Here is a 13,911-nt window from a genome sequence, read left to right as displayed (position 1 = left end):
CCCATATTAAAACGGCCAAATTAATTACTTTACAGCAGAAAAAAACATTTACCGCCTAGTTCAAAAATTGGTTTTGGTCTGTATAGCTAATTTTGCCCTTCATGAAAACTGTGAGGGTTTTTTTTTTTTTAACTCATCAGTTTAAATTAAATTAAGCCTTAAAGTTCTGCATAATTAAGGGTGCGGCCATTTGAGCGACAGGTGGATTGCCGCTGCTGTCACCGCCATCGCGCTAGGGGGCGTGGTTTCAGCAACCAGCTCCCGCCTTTTTGCCCATTTTCAATTATCCAGAACTGATTTGAATTGTTTTCTATGCTTCAGACCTATATAATAACCATAGACAGAAAAAGAAATGGACACAGAGACCCCATTGGAACTCAATTGAGACAAGTGAAGCCCATTTTTAGCGTTTTTTAGCACTTCCGTTTCTGACGCACAGACTCAAACTAAGCTTGATGACGTCAGCAACCTGTCTGACAGATGTAAATCTTCTAAGTGGCTGTGCGTGCAAACTGCCATCGTTAATCTTGCAGAGACGGCGAGCTTGAGCGGGGAGTTCTTTGTCGTGAGTGAGCAGGAGTAAGTATTCTGATTAATTATTTTATATAGTATTTTAAAATGTAACGCCAGTACACCATATTAAGTTAATTGCCTGCGAGCTTCTCCTCCTGTCTGTACGGTCATTTCTCTACTGTGCGACAGAGAGTCGAGTGGTTATGAAGCAATCGTTAGCCTATTTTTACAAAAACTGTTTCTACGGGGCCATAATGTAACATAGAAGGTAATGGAGCCCTTTATACATTGCCCTTTATACATTACTTAGAAATAAGTAATGGACAAACGGAGTCTTTAAACGCCTCAGATGTAAAGTTATTTGCTGTCAAAGTGACGCCAAAATGAATGGGAGTCAATGGGATGCTAACGCAAGTGAAGTTCTGCTACAAGATGGCGGCACGCGGCCGACTTTAACTTCCGGTCGACTTCCTTGCCGCCTGATAACAGACGGCTACAATAATGCTCTGTTCTATTGTCTGATTCAACTGAACGTGTCAAGAAGCTCTTCGCTAATTGGCTTGCGTGTCATGCAAATTTTCAGCTTGAGTATTTTTGAGCTTGTGTGGAAAATGCGATGGAAGGGAATATTGTGCATTCGCGACAACCTTGTTGTGCATTTTGCGTCACCCGGTGCGAATTCACCTCTATTCGCATCTTTTCGCTGACTCTAATCTATTACATTTAATATATAATTAAATATATTTCATATATATTATTATATATAATAATATATATAATAATCCTTATATATAATCCTTATTAGGGCAAATAATTACATTCGCGGTGGTCTGAACACCCATTAGACCCACACTGAGTGAGCTGTAACAGTCCAACCTAGGGATGAGCAATACCACTTATTTTGTTTTTTGATTCGATACAATACCAAAACTTTTAAATTCCAGTATCATCATAATCGATACAGACACAATACTTCTAAATACAAACTTTTAAATTATGAAATTTATTAGGGATGCACGATAATATCGGCACAATATCGATATGAATATTTCTGCCGATGAGCCAAACCGATATTCTCCAAGTGAAATAATTGACCTGTTTTTCAGATGTGAATGTCTGTCTACATTTGTAAAATAATAAATTTATGGTAGAATCAGTACAGAAGAGATACATGGATTTCTCTTCAGTAAAATTAAAGTTTAAATATATCAGTATATATTTGTATATATATCGATATCGGTATCGGCATCGGCCAAAATTATTTTGAAAATATCGGCATATCGAATATCGGCCAAAATCCAATATCGTGCATCCCTAAAATTTATTCAATTATTAAATTACTAAGAGTAAAATTGGTAATGATATCTACTTAACTTTATATTTGAAATGCATTTTAACATAAAATATGCTTTAATTGCACCTTATTAGGTAATATTTTTGTTTATTCATATTAATGAATCATATTATGACTGGAGTAATGATGCTAAAAATTCAGCTTTGAAATGACATGAATAAATTAATAAAAAGTAGTTATTTTAATATAATTTTTGCTGTACTTTGGATCAAATAAATAAAGGCTTGGTGAGCAGAAGAGACTTCTTTAAAGAACGTTGAAAATCTTACTGTTCAAAAACTTTTGAATTGTAGTGTTTGTGTGTGTATATAAATTTACAGTTTAAAAATGAGTAAATATAGAAAATATATAAATGCATTATTTATTACCAATATATTTTAATAATAATAATAAACTTGACATAGTACACACACACACACACACACACAGATATATATATATATATATATATATATATATATATATATATATATATATATATATATATATATATATATATTATAGGTAGCCTACCTTCATTTATTTTAATGTAAATTTGAGGATTTAATGTTTTAGGTTTAAACACCTCCTCAGACTTGCGTTCCTCAATGTCTGCACTACATAAGAACAAAGAAAACCAGCACAAACTCTTCCCCAGAAGAGGAATTGTGGGTAATATAATATTAACCTAAACCACAAAAAAGACAGTATGCCATCTGGGCAATTAATTGGGTTGCAACACCAATCATAATTATTCATTCTATTTAGGGTATATATGAATGTAACCGTGGTGTGGAAGAGGAACAAGGAAAAGAGTAAGAGCAAGTTGTCAAATCTCCAGTGTTTGAATGGTTACGCTTTATTAGCTTGTCATGTTAAATCAGTGTTTGATGTGAGGTGTGTCTGCACTACAGATTAAACTCCTCAAATGACAAAAGTTTGAGATGTTTTACCTGATCATGTGGTGGAATGTAAAAACTCATTTCACACCGTGACAGTATGACTGGAATATAAATCACGCCGTCTTTGCTCAGGGATGAGGATCCTGTTTATGAGTTTCTGAAAATCTATAAGAGGGATGTGAAAGTTTTCAGTGTTTCGAGAGTTACATTAAAGAATATCCTTCCTGATGTGGAAATAATATTAGCTTCCACAGAAACTGGTTCTAACATTACAATAATGCAAACGATACATCAAAATGTATTATTGTTGAGATGGTCACATTATTATTAATACAAAAACAATTAACACTGTAATGCTAACCTACAAATAGGATTCTATTAACATACAAAAGAAACTGGAAATATCTTCTTATTTTTTTTTTTTTTTTTTTGCATTGCACATTTTTTAAATAAAATATTTTAATTAGTATTTTTAAGTAAAATAATAATTAATCAAATAAAATAAACAGCAAAATAAATTAAATAAATAATGGATTGTAAATATAGATAGCAAAATAATACAATAAAATAGAAAATAAAATAGTTGGGACAGCAAAATAAAATAAATGAAATAAAATAATTAATTGTTAATATAGCAAGGACAGCAAAATAAAATATAATAAATAATTGTCAATACAGTTATATAATAGCTAAATAAAATTTTAAAAGAAACATAATAATAATATAAAATAAAATAAATAAACTGAATAGAAAAAATAAAGCAAATAAATAAATAAAATAAACGTTTGTCAACCTAGCAAAATAAAATAAAACAAATAAAAGGCTAGCAAAATGAAATATTAGAGCATGTATATGTTTTCTGTGGTGGAACTTACTTTCATTTCATAAGCATTCAACAGGAACTCATTTGATCTGGTCATTGATGGTTCTCCTACAAAACAACTTACACACAGATACTATGATGTGTGCTGCTTGTTTAATAATGAGTAAGGAAACCCACAGTAATGAAACTGATGAAGACCCGTGCAGTGCAGCCCTCGCCCTCACACCCCTTGACAGTCTCTGAGAGGAACAATCTGCTGCGAGAGGCTGTCTGTGCCAACATCCGCTCTCCTCATGAGCGCGTGTCTGTCATCACTCGCATCTGTGTGTTTATGACAAACAGAAAGTGTAAAGGAAACATAAGTGATACTTGTGTGTTGATATTGTGTTCTCCTCTCAACAAGCCGTATGAAGCACGACTGTAGTACAAAGAGAGTTAGAGAGAGTTACATTTAATGCTTAGAGTTAATTTATTCCAAAGTTTGGAATAATTAAAAATGTATGTTGCTTTTGAAAGCCTCTTCTGCTCTCCAAGGCTGCATTTATTCGATCAAAAATGCTGATCAAAAATATTTAGTGCTGTCAAATGATTAATCACGACTAATCACATCCAAAATAAAAGTTTTTGTTTACATAATATGTGTGTGTACAGTATATATATATATATATATATATATATATATATATATATATATATATATATATATATATATATATATATATATATATATATACATGTATACATTTCAGAAAATATGTTCTTTTCATATATTAAAATATATTTATATTTAATATAAATTATATTAATATAAATATAGACATGTAAATATTTTCAAAATAATGTATGTGTGTGAATTTATATACATAATAAATATACACAGTACACATGCATTTAATGTAAACAAAAACTTTGATTTTGGGTGCAATTAATCACGACTAATCGTTTCACAACACTAGAAATATCATTACTATTTAATATAAATGTTCTCTATTTGAATATACTATCAATTTTAATTTATTCCTGTGATCAAAGCTGAATTTTCAGCATCATTACTCCAGTCTTCAGTGTCACATGATCCCCCAGAAATTATTCTGATATGCTGATTTGCTGCTTAAGAAACATTTATCAATGTTGAAAACAGTTGTGCTGATTAATATGTTTGTGAACACAATAATACATTTTATTTTTCAGGATCCCTTGATGAACAGAAAGTTCAAAAGAACAGTGTTTATTTGAAATAGTAATTTTGGTTAAACTTTAGTTTAGGGACCAACTCTCACTATTAACTAGTTGCTTATTAGCATGCATATAACTAGAATATTGGCTGTTTATATACTACTTACTTAGTGTTCCTGTGGCTCAGTGGTAGAGCATTGCATTGATTCCCAGGGAACACGTTAGGTAAAAATGTTAGCATGAATGCATTGTAAGTCACTTTGGAGAAAAGCGTCTGCTAAATGCATAAATGTTATTAATTTAAATTTTACTTATAAAGCACATATTAACACCCTATTCTGCATGACCATATTTCAGATCCCTTAATCTGACCCAGTACTCTTAAAAATTAAGGTGCTTAAAAGGTTCTTCACAGCAATGCCATAGAAGAACCATTTTTGGTTCCACAAAGAATCATTCAGTCAAAGGTTTTTTAAAGAACCATCTTTTTCTTGCCTTTTAATAATCTGAAGAAACTTATTTCACCACAAAGAAACATTTGTGAAAAAGAAAGGTGCTTTAGATGTTAAAGATTCTTTATGGAACCAACAAAAAGGTTCTTCAATGGCATCATGAAACACCTGTATTTTTAAGAGTGTACCTAACCTTAGCAACTACCTTACTATTTATTGTTATTTAATAGTTAGTGAGAATTGGACCCCAAGCTAAAGTCTGACTGAATTCCTTTGTAACATTTTAAATCATTTTATAAATTTTTTTTTTTCAATTAAATGGATCCTTGCAGACTAAAATTTGTACCCCTAACTTTTAAATGGTAATGTATCACGTTTTCCTTAAAAATATGAAGCTACACAACTGTTTTCATCATCAAACTTTTCTTTTAATAATAAAAATAATAAATGTTTCTTGAGGAGCAAATCATCATAATAGAGTTTCTGAAGGCACTTATTTTAATTGGTAATAATATTTCAGAAAATCAAATTTTGATCAAATAAATGCAGCCTTGAAGAGACTTCTTTCAAAAGCATTTAAAAATGCAATTATTCCAAACTTTTCAACAGCAGAGTACAACGTTGTAAATAAGACAAAAATGGAGAATAGGACATGAATAAAGATTTTTTTTTTTATTATTACAGTGAGAACAAGAGCTGGTCAGAAGAGAGAGAGAGAGAGAGAGAGAGAGAGAGAGAGCGAGCGAGTGGGCAGCTGCTGTCTGTCCCGCCCCTGGGGTGCCTCTCACCAATCAGCACAACTCACCACGAATCAATTATCACCAGAGGAAGGGGGCGGAAAACACTGTAGTCCTGTAAGGCATATGGAATAAACAATCACACACCAACACCAAGACTTCAGATTTTGAATGTTTACAGGTCTATTTACATTATCAGTACTAGTGTTAGAGGTTTGATAAAACCGAACCTTAAATATTAAAGTTTTCAAGTTTTTCATTCCTCAAATCATGTGTGTTGTTGAAGACAGATAAACTGATGAACTGAAATAAAACTGAAATAAAATAAATATAGAGAAAGTATGGACAAAAATACAAACAATCATAAACAGGATAACAAAAAATGTTTACTGTTAATAATAAATTAACAGTAAACGGTTAAGAAAACATAAATTAAATAAAATTGCTTTATCATTTCTGAATGTCAAGCATCTAGACATCTAATGAGAGTCACTTCACATGAAGTGTGTGTGTGTGTGTGTGTGTGTGTGTGTGTGTGTGTGTGTGTGTGTGTGGGCGTGTGTGACAGGTGGGTGTTCAGCAGGAGGGGCCGGTCAGGGTCACCCCCATCTGGGGAGCACAAACAAACACAGACGCACACGATCCAAACGCAAAGCAGAAGACATCAGTCCGCTGAAGAGAGCGAGAGGGAGGGTGTTTCGCAGTTAATAATGTTTTGTGAGATGGTCAAATTGAGTTGTGTGGGCCGAGCTGGAGGGCTTTTATACAAGAAACAGCTTGAGTAAGACAAACGACCCTCATTCACACACACACACACACACACACACACACACACACACACACACACAGTAACACATAACAATACCACACGGAAACAACGCAAGGGATCATCTTAAAAAGTTGAGCAATGAATGTGTGTGCGTGTGATGTTTCATAATTACATTTGCACACATCTAATAATCAAAGTTGGGCTGCAGACATCTCTGTGTTTCAGGCTGTTTTTACTCTGGGTTTGATTGCTTCATCCACACCAGACCACGACTCACTCCATTCCCCTTCGGCCCTACAGGTCTGTTTTCACATTGTACCTGCCATGCCATGCCAAACAGAGCACATTTGCATCATCAGTGTGAGTTTCACTAAAACTTTATATGTGCAAGAGATTAAAAGAATTGCGAGTTGCTCTCTGAACAGCTGCGAGATGTAAGTGTGAATTGTGCAAAGATGCAAATTGTGTCATCATTAGCGATACACTTCTGCAAGTTATGCCAGATTTGGTTTCATACTAATTTCAAAATGTTGAGTTTACACAATCCAGACCACCTTTTCAAATGGATTTGGGTATAGAAATCTGTCTCCATATCAACCTATGGATATCAATAAAATAAAATCAATAAAAAAATATAAAATGAAAAATAAAATGAAAAATAAAATAAAATAACAATAGATGAGCATAATAAACCTAAAAACTAAACTAAACATTGTAAACAGTTAGGATAGAATAAAAACAAATATAAAATGAAATATTTAAAATATTATCCTACAATAAAAAAGGCTAATCGAACAAATAAAATTAAAATTAAAAAATTACAATTACATACAATTAAGATATCAAAACCGAACATTTTATAACCATTGTAAACAGTATAAACAGATAACATATAGCTAAATAAAATAAATATATATATAATTATTTAAAAATAATAATAATTAAAAGGAAAATGTAATTGTTTTATGAGTTTGTATGTATGTACATGTATATATACAAACTCCTAAAACAGTTATTATCAAATAAAATAAACAAACATTAACTGTTGGGATAACAAAATAAAATACAAAATAATTGACTATAAACAATTTAAATTAAATATTTTTTTTTTTACATTTACAATCTTAAATCATTAGAATACAGTATAATAATTAACAAATACAACTGTGAACATAAGAAAACAAAATCAAGAAAAGACAATGGAGACACAATTAAATATGGATTACAGTCTTAGGCATCACTTGATTTTCCAAGAAAAAAAAAAAAACAGTTGCTAAACATCTTGCTTTTTCTGCCAAAGCAAGCACAAGAGGTGACAGAATTGTCATTTTTGGTGGAATCTCTTGACCTGTGAGTTTTCTTTGGATACAGGATCACTTCCAGCTTCATTGCTGCTCATTTCATGCCTCATTGTCATGGAACACACACACAAAAAGATGAGCAGGAGGCCTGTCTATGTGTGTGTGTGTGCCCCGGGGCCGGGCAGGTGGGCACTGCTGCTTGACTGGTTGGCTGGTGTTGGGGGCAGACAGCCCCGGGTCTGAGGCCCAGCAGGCCGTGGGAAGCAGGGGGCTCGAGTAGGAGCTCTGCCAGGGCCGGGCGCAGCAAGGCTGGTGGCTGCTCCTCCTCCCTCACTCCCTCATTCACTCGCTCCTGGCCCCCCACGGTCAGCCCACAGGAGGGGTGAGGAGGTTAACAGCCAACGGTGATACACACAGGATAATCGGCTTTCATTAAGTGACCTACGCTCCACACACACGGAGACTGAATACACTCCATAAACCACACACACACACACACACACCAAACATGTTTAAACACTACACAACTAATAAAGAAGCAGATTGTGTTCACAATACAACAAAGCCACTGTAAGGCAAGCCTGTTTATCATTGCCAGTGGTGTAATGTAACAAAGCAATAATGAGTTTTTAGATTTCTGTCAGCTTACACATTTACTCTACTACTGGGGAAGTTGTGGCCTAGTGGTAAGAGAGTTTGAGTTCTAACCCTAAGGTTGTGGGTTCGAGTCTCGGCTGGCAATACCACGACTGAGGTGCCCTTGAGCAAGGCACCGAACCCCCAACTGCTCCCCGGGCGCTGCAGCATAAATGGCTGTGTGCACTTTGGATGGGATAAATTCAGAGCATTAATTCTGAGTATGGGTCAACATACTTGGTGTTATGTCACGTCACTCATTATCAGTCAAATGCTTAGTTTCTGAATTAATCAACCATTTGAATGAATCGGCTGATTCAATTGGCACTTTTCCACTGCATGGTATTGCACGGTACGGAACTAAAACGTGACATCTAAACTCTGCTGATCACTGATTGGGTGGGATCTGCTTCACTGAACTTATGACTCAGAGACACAACAGAACTATACTTCATTTAAATCAGCACAACCAGCAGAGGATCATATGCAACTGAACAAGTGCACCTTTTAAAAAAAAAAAAAAAAAAATGGTTGTTTCATTGTCTGTTGAGGAAGTCGCCCCTTCAAGCTCTCGTTGTATCGGCTCCTCAACGAGAGGAATGCAAGAGTAATGCATATCCTTGCAAACTGCATATTTCACATAGTACTTTTAATAAATATGCTGTGTGCAGTATGCTAATATTGCCAAATTAAAAGATGCAGCAAACTTTAAAATGTGTATCATTGCATACTGCATAATATTTCACATTCTATTTGTACTTTTTTTTAATTAGTATATAAAATAAAATAGTTTAACATTTAATTCATTGTGTTACTCACTGTTTCTTAGTCATTTCTTAGTAATTCTTAGTTATTCATTTCGAATAAGCAAACAAATAAATATATATATATATATATATATAAAATAAATAAATGCTTGTTTGTTTCATTTTTGTTAGTGTTTTCAGTCTCACCGTCTCTTATGTCAGACTTGTGACCAACATTAAGAGCTTCTCATCGTCCACTTCAGTGTTTCTGAAAACAAAAACAGATTCTTACATTTCAAATATTCTGTTCTAAACATTTCTTCCCTGATTATCTTCATTAGCCGTGTATTCTTCTTCAAACACATGCGTGCATTCTCTCTTTTCATCTCCTTTGTTCTGTTCATTCAGGCAGTGCTGGTTTCTTTCTGTTCGGCGGTGGACAAACCAGCCGAGCGCTCAACCATCACAGACCAGATGCATGTCCTCCATCTCTCTACATCCATCCGTCTGTATTCTGTCTGCCTCTCATTTCTCAGCTCAGTGCAAAAGCCCTCGAGGTGTCTGAAGAGTAATGCGAAGTGAATTATTGACTTCAGGTGTTGTGTTACATCAGAATAACTAATTCCTGATCAGTTCCTGATCAGCTCCATTTGTAAATTCTCTTGGTTATTGTCCTCATATCAGACGTATGCATAAAACATGCGATTCATAGCTGGAATGATTTGAGTTTATCTTTTGCCGGAGGGGTTAATGGAGCAGAAAACTCAAAGTGCAACTGGATTCCTACTGTGACACACAAAGAAATGGCCTTTTAAGCCAGCACTGACATGTATTTTTAACTAACATTATTTACCAACACAGAAATACAATAGAATCTCTTAATATTTGATATTGAAATAAAGTTCAAACTTTAAATGAATTGTTTTAAACCCAAAAGTGAATCAAATTAATAATTTACCCATTCTTCATACAAAACTAATGTGACTTTCTTACATGCAACATATATATGTATATTTTTAAGTCTATGTTTTTTTTTTCTCCAGCTGAATTTAGTTGTATGGTCAGTTTTATTATATTTAAACTTGAGATGCTACCATAAATTAATGGATTTTTTCTTTTTACAGTAATTGCATGGAAAAGCTTCAGGTGGAGTGTTTATGTCGGACAAAATAGATGCTAAAAGTTTTTTTGTTGTTGTTGTTTTTTTTTTGTTTGTTTTTTTGTTACAATTAAAATGTTATGCTTTGTTCCTGTGCATTATAGGAAGAAGTCAGTAAATTCAGGCAGAGCTGCATGTTTGGGTAAATAAATATACAAAAATAATGATCCCAAATTTCCAATAAAAGTAATATGGTAGTTTTGGGAGGGACGCATATCTTCATACAGGACTCGTCCTCAGGCTGTGTAAATCTCTATAACCATTCGATATATTCATCTCCCACAGATTTCATTGTTTCTCTGAAATGAACGTTTCCAAATATGGATTTATTTCCAGCATTCAGATTTGTATTAGGGCAAAATTATGATGCATGGATCAGACAGTTGATTGAAACACCAGAGGGCTTTTTAAAATGTATTAATATGTCTGCACACAGCTGTTGAGACAGACATGACTGATGTTTCTGATAGATTTGAGGTTGTAAAAACTGGAAATGCTTGGATCATGTGATCAGCCTGAAAAAGGTTTTTATTTCTTTCCTTGAATAATTTTACTGTCTGAATCGGATTGATTTGGGGTTATTGTTTATGAACTACATTTTGTCTTGCCAGGACTATGCTTTAAGTTAGAGCTGTCTGCATCCAAACTGCATTAAAAGACACATGAGAACCATTTGGTATCATTGATGGTACGCTTGAATCGAAAGAATTATTATTGAATGAAGACCTAAATCTGTGTCTTTTACTCATGCAGAACTATTGGATGATTTCAGAGAACTTATAGCGCATAAGTCCTTTAACATGTTTTTCCATTACTTTAACTCATCAAAAATGAACTGAAAAGCAGTCAGTTTGATTATACATAAAAATGTCAAACATTTTCAATAAGCAAAGTTTTTAAGTTGAATTGGACACTTTTTTCAGTGAGTCTGAAGAACATACCCTTCTGGAAAAAGTCTAAAAAGGAATGAATATCATTGCATTAAATGAAATACAAAGCAAGTGGCATTTAGTTTAAAGAAAGAGAGAGAAAAAAGCTACTTTTAAAGTTTTTAAGTTACAAATCTATAGCTCTAGTGTTGAAAGCGAAGACAAGAATAGCAACATGTTTTTACTCTTCTAGATGTGTTTGAGTTTAAAGAGAACTGACATATACAGTACTATATATCTCATGCAAAAGCGTTTTAAAACTAAGACAACCTGCTAAACTCAAACCAGAGCTTCCTCCTCATTAACCTTGCTAATGTCGCACCATTGCATCACATCAGTGCATTGAATCTGACTTCCAATCAATGCTTTAGTCTCAGTGCGAGAGGAAACAGATGTTCAACAACACCAGCGAATTCACGGGCTATTACTTTACATTTAATAGGATTTATTTAATATTTAATGGGGGGACGGTGGATGAGAATTATTAACAGTCCATATGTCATTTGCTGTGTCAGTTTGGCTTCAGGGCTGTGAGGATTTTCTCTCCTATTGGGTTTTTCCAGTGTGACCTTTAAACTCGTGATCTTCACATTGCCTCAGTCGGTGGTGCTTCGGCACAGATCATAATAAAAACATAGTAGGTGTTTTTAAATGCTCTATTACTTACCGGCGTCAATTCATATTGCTCCACCGCTTCTCTCAAAGTCTCTTATTTATTATTGAAAAGCACATACGACCCTTATATCACTTAATTCTACTTTGCTGCTTTATATCTATGGTTCTGTCTTGTGTTCTTCAGATCCGCGCGCGTGACAGGTCTCGCTCTGTGCTGAAGTTGGGAAATTGATAATGTGCCGGAGACGCGCAATAAAAACGCCGCCCGCGGGCGCGACACCCGGATCCCCTATTATGCAAATACGGGGGTAATTTTAAAGACAAATCGTTGGCTTTTATTCCCTTATATCTCTGTTTTATACGTCTCGGTTTCTCCGGAGAATAAAACATTTAATGTGTCGAGCCCAATGATGGATCTGACCTTCAATCATTGCAACGAATGAAGGGGCTGAAGAGAAGAAAACAAAATGCAAGAATTTCACCATCAATGTTGCTAAACTTTTGCGCTCGCTAACTGTGAAAAATATCGGCAATTAAAATCTGAAATCTGAGGGCGTGATTAATATGGGATCAAATGCCTAGTTATTCAACAATTCACGCATACGCAATTCATACAAAAATGAACCAGCCAAAGTGCATTTTATCTATGGCAAACACGTTGTATACTACATTAAAAATAAAGTTATTTTGATATTTTGTGGGTCTTAAGGTGTCTAAAATGTGTTTTTGGACGAGAAAAAGGGGGGAAAGTCTCAAATCTAAATCTTATTTTATTTTTATTTTTTTAATCGCATTTTGGTTATTGATATCTTAATAGCCTTTCTGAAATTGATTTGAATCAAAGTCAAGTCAAAGTGTGCCTTAACCAAAATGTTTTGTTGAAAATGGTTTAAAAGTTTTTCAGAAATTAATTTCATAATTTTGCCACGTGTTTTAAAATAATCTTCTAGGATTTCTAATTTTTAATAATCTCAGACATGATTTTTTATAATCAACTTTTAATTTATATGTTAATATTTTTGTAATTGGGCATCATTTATATTCTTAGATTAATACAGATGAACTGTATTAACAGTAAAAATGACATTTTTATTATTATTAATTTTTTTTTTATCTTGCATTTGAACTAAACAAAATGAGTTAATTACATTGTTGAAGTAATAAGAAAATCCCAGTATAGGTCTCTATTATAACTTGGTCAACATCTGATGATCAAACCTCACGGGACAGCCTGAGAAACAGGATGACGAGTGATATTCAGGAGCCGATTACACGATAGTGAAGAGCTCAGAGCTTCCTCAATCAATCACGAGAGAGAGAGAGAGAGAGAGAGAATTGGGATCTGTTCAGAATAACCGCTACCAAAAACAATTCAGTTTGAGTGTATGACCAAAGATATACACCGAATAGCTTCTTTAATTGTCAATTGTTCGACAAAAATGAAACTCGAGGAAAAGAAAATGACACATAATTATATTCTATTATCACGCGTCTTACAGTAAACAGGCCAAATGTGTCGCCGTGTGCACATATGGCACGGAAACGCGCCAGAAGCACGTTTAGGGGAGTCAAGCGTTTCTGCCAGAAATGTCTGAATACATTCATTGGGCGGTTTTTAAAAAATCATTCATGTGTCAACAATAATCTAACAGCCGTCAAAAGCTCAGTGGCAGTGTCACATTTTTAGACACCGTGTCCATTTCACTGGAGAGATGAGTTGAAAAGCTTAGTCTGAGAGCAGATTACGCTGCAGCACCTCAGGTCACAGATTACATTGTCCTACTTGTTGATTTTCGGAGTTTATTTATACAGATGATTTT

This window comes from Carassius auratus, chromosome 14 (assembly GCF_003368295.1).
Source record: "Carassius auratus strain Wakin chromosome 14, ASM336829v1, whole genome shotgun sequence".
Classification (NCBI taxonomy): domain Eukaryota; kingdom Metazoa; phylum Chordata; class Actinopteri; order Cypriniformes; family Cyprinidae; genus Carassius; species Carassius auratus.
Note: the sequence above shows the minus strand (reverse complement) of the source record.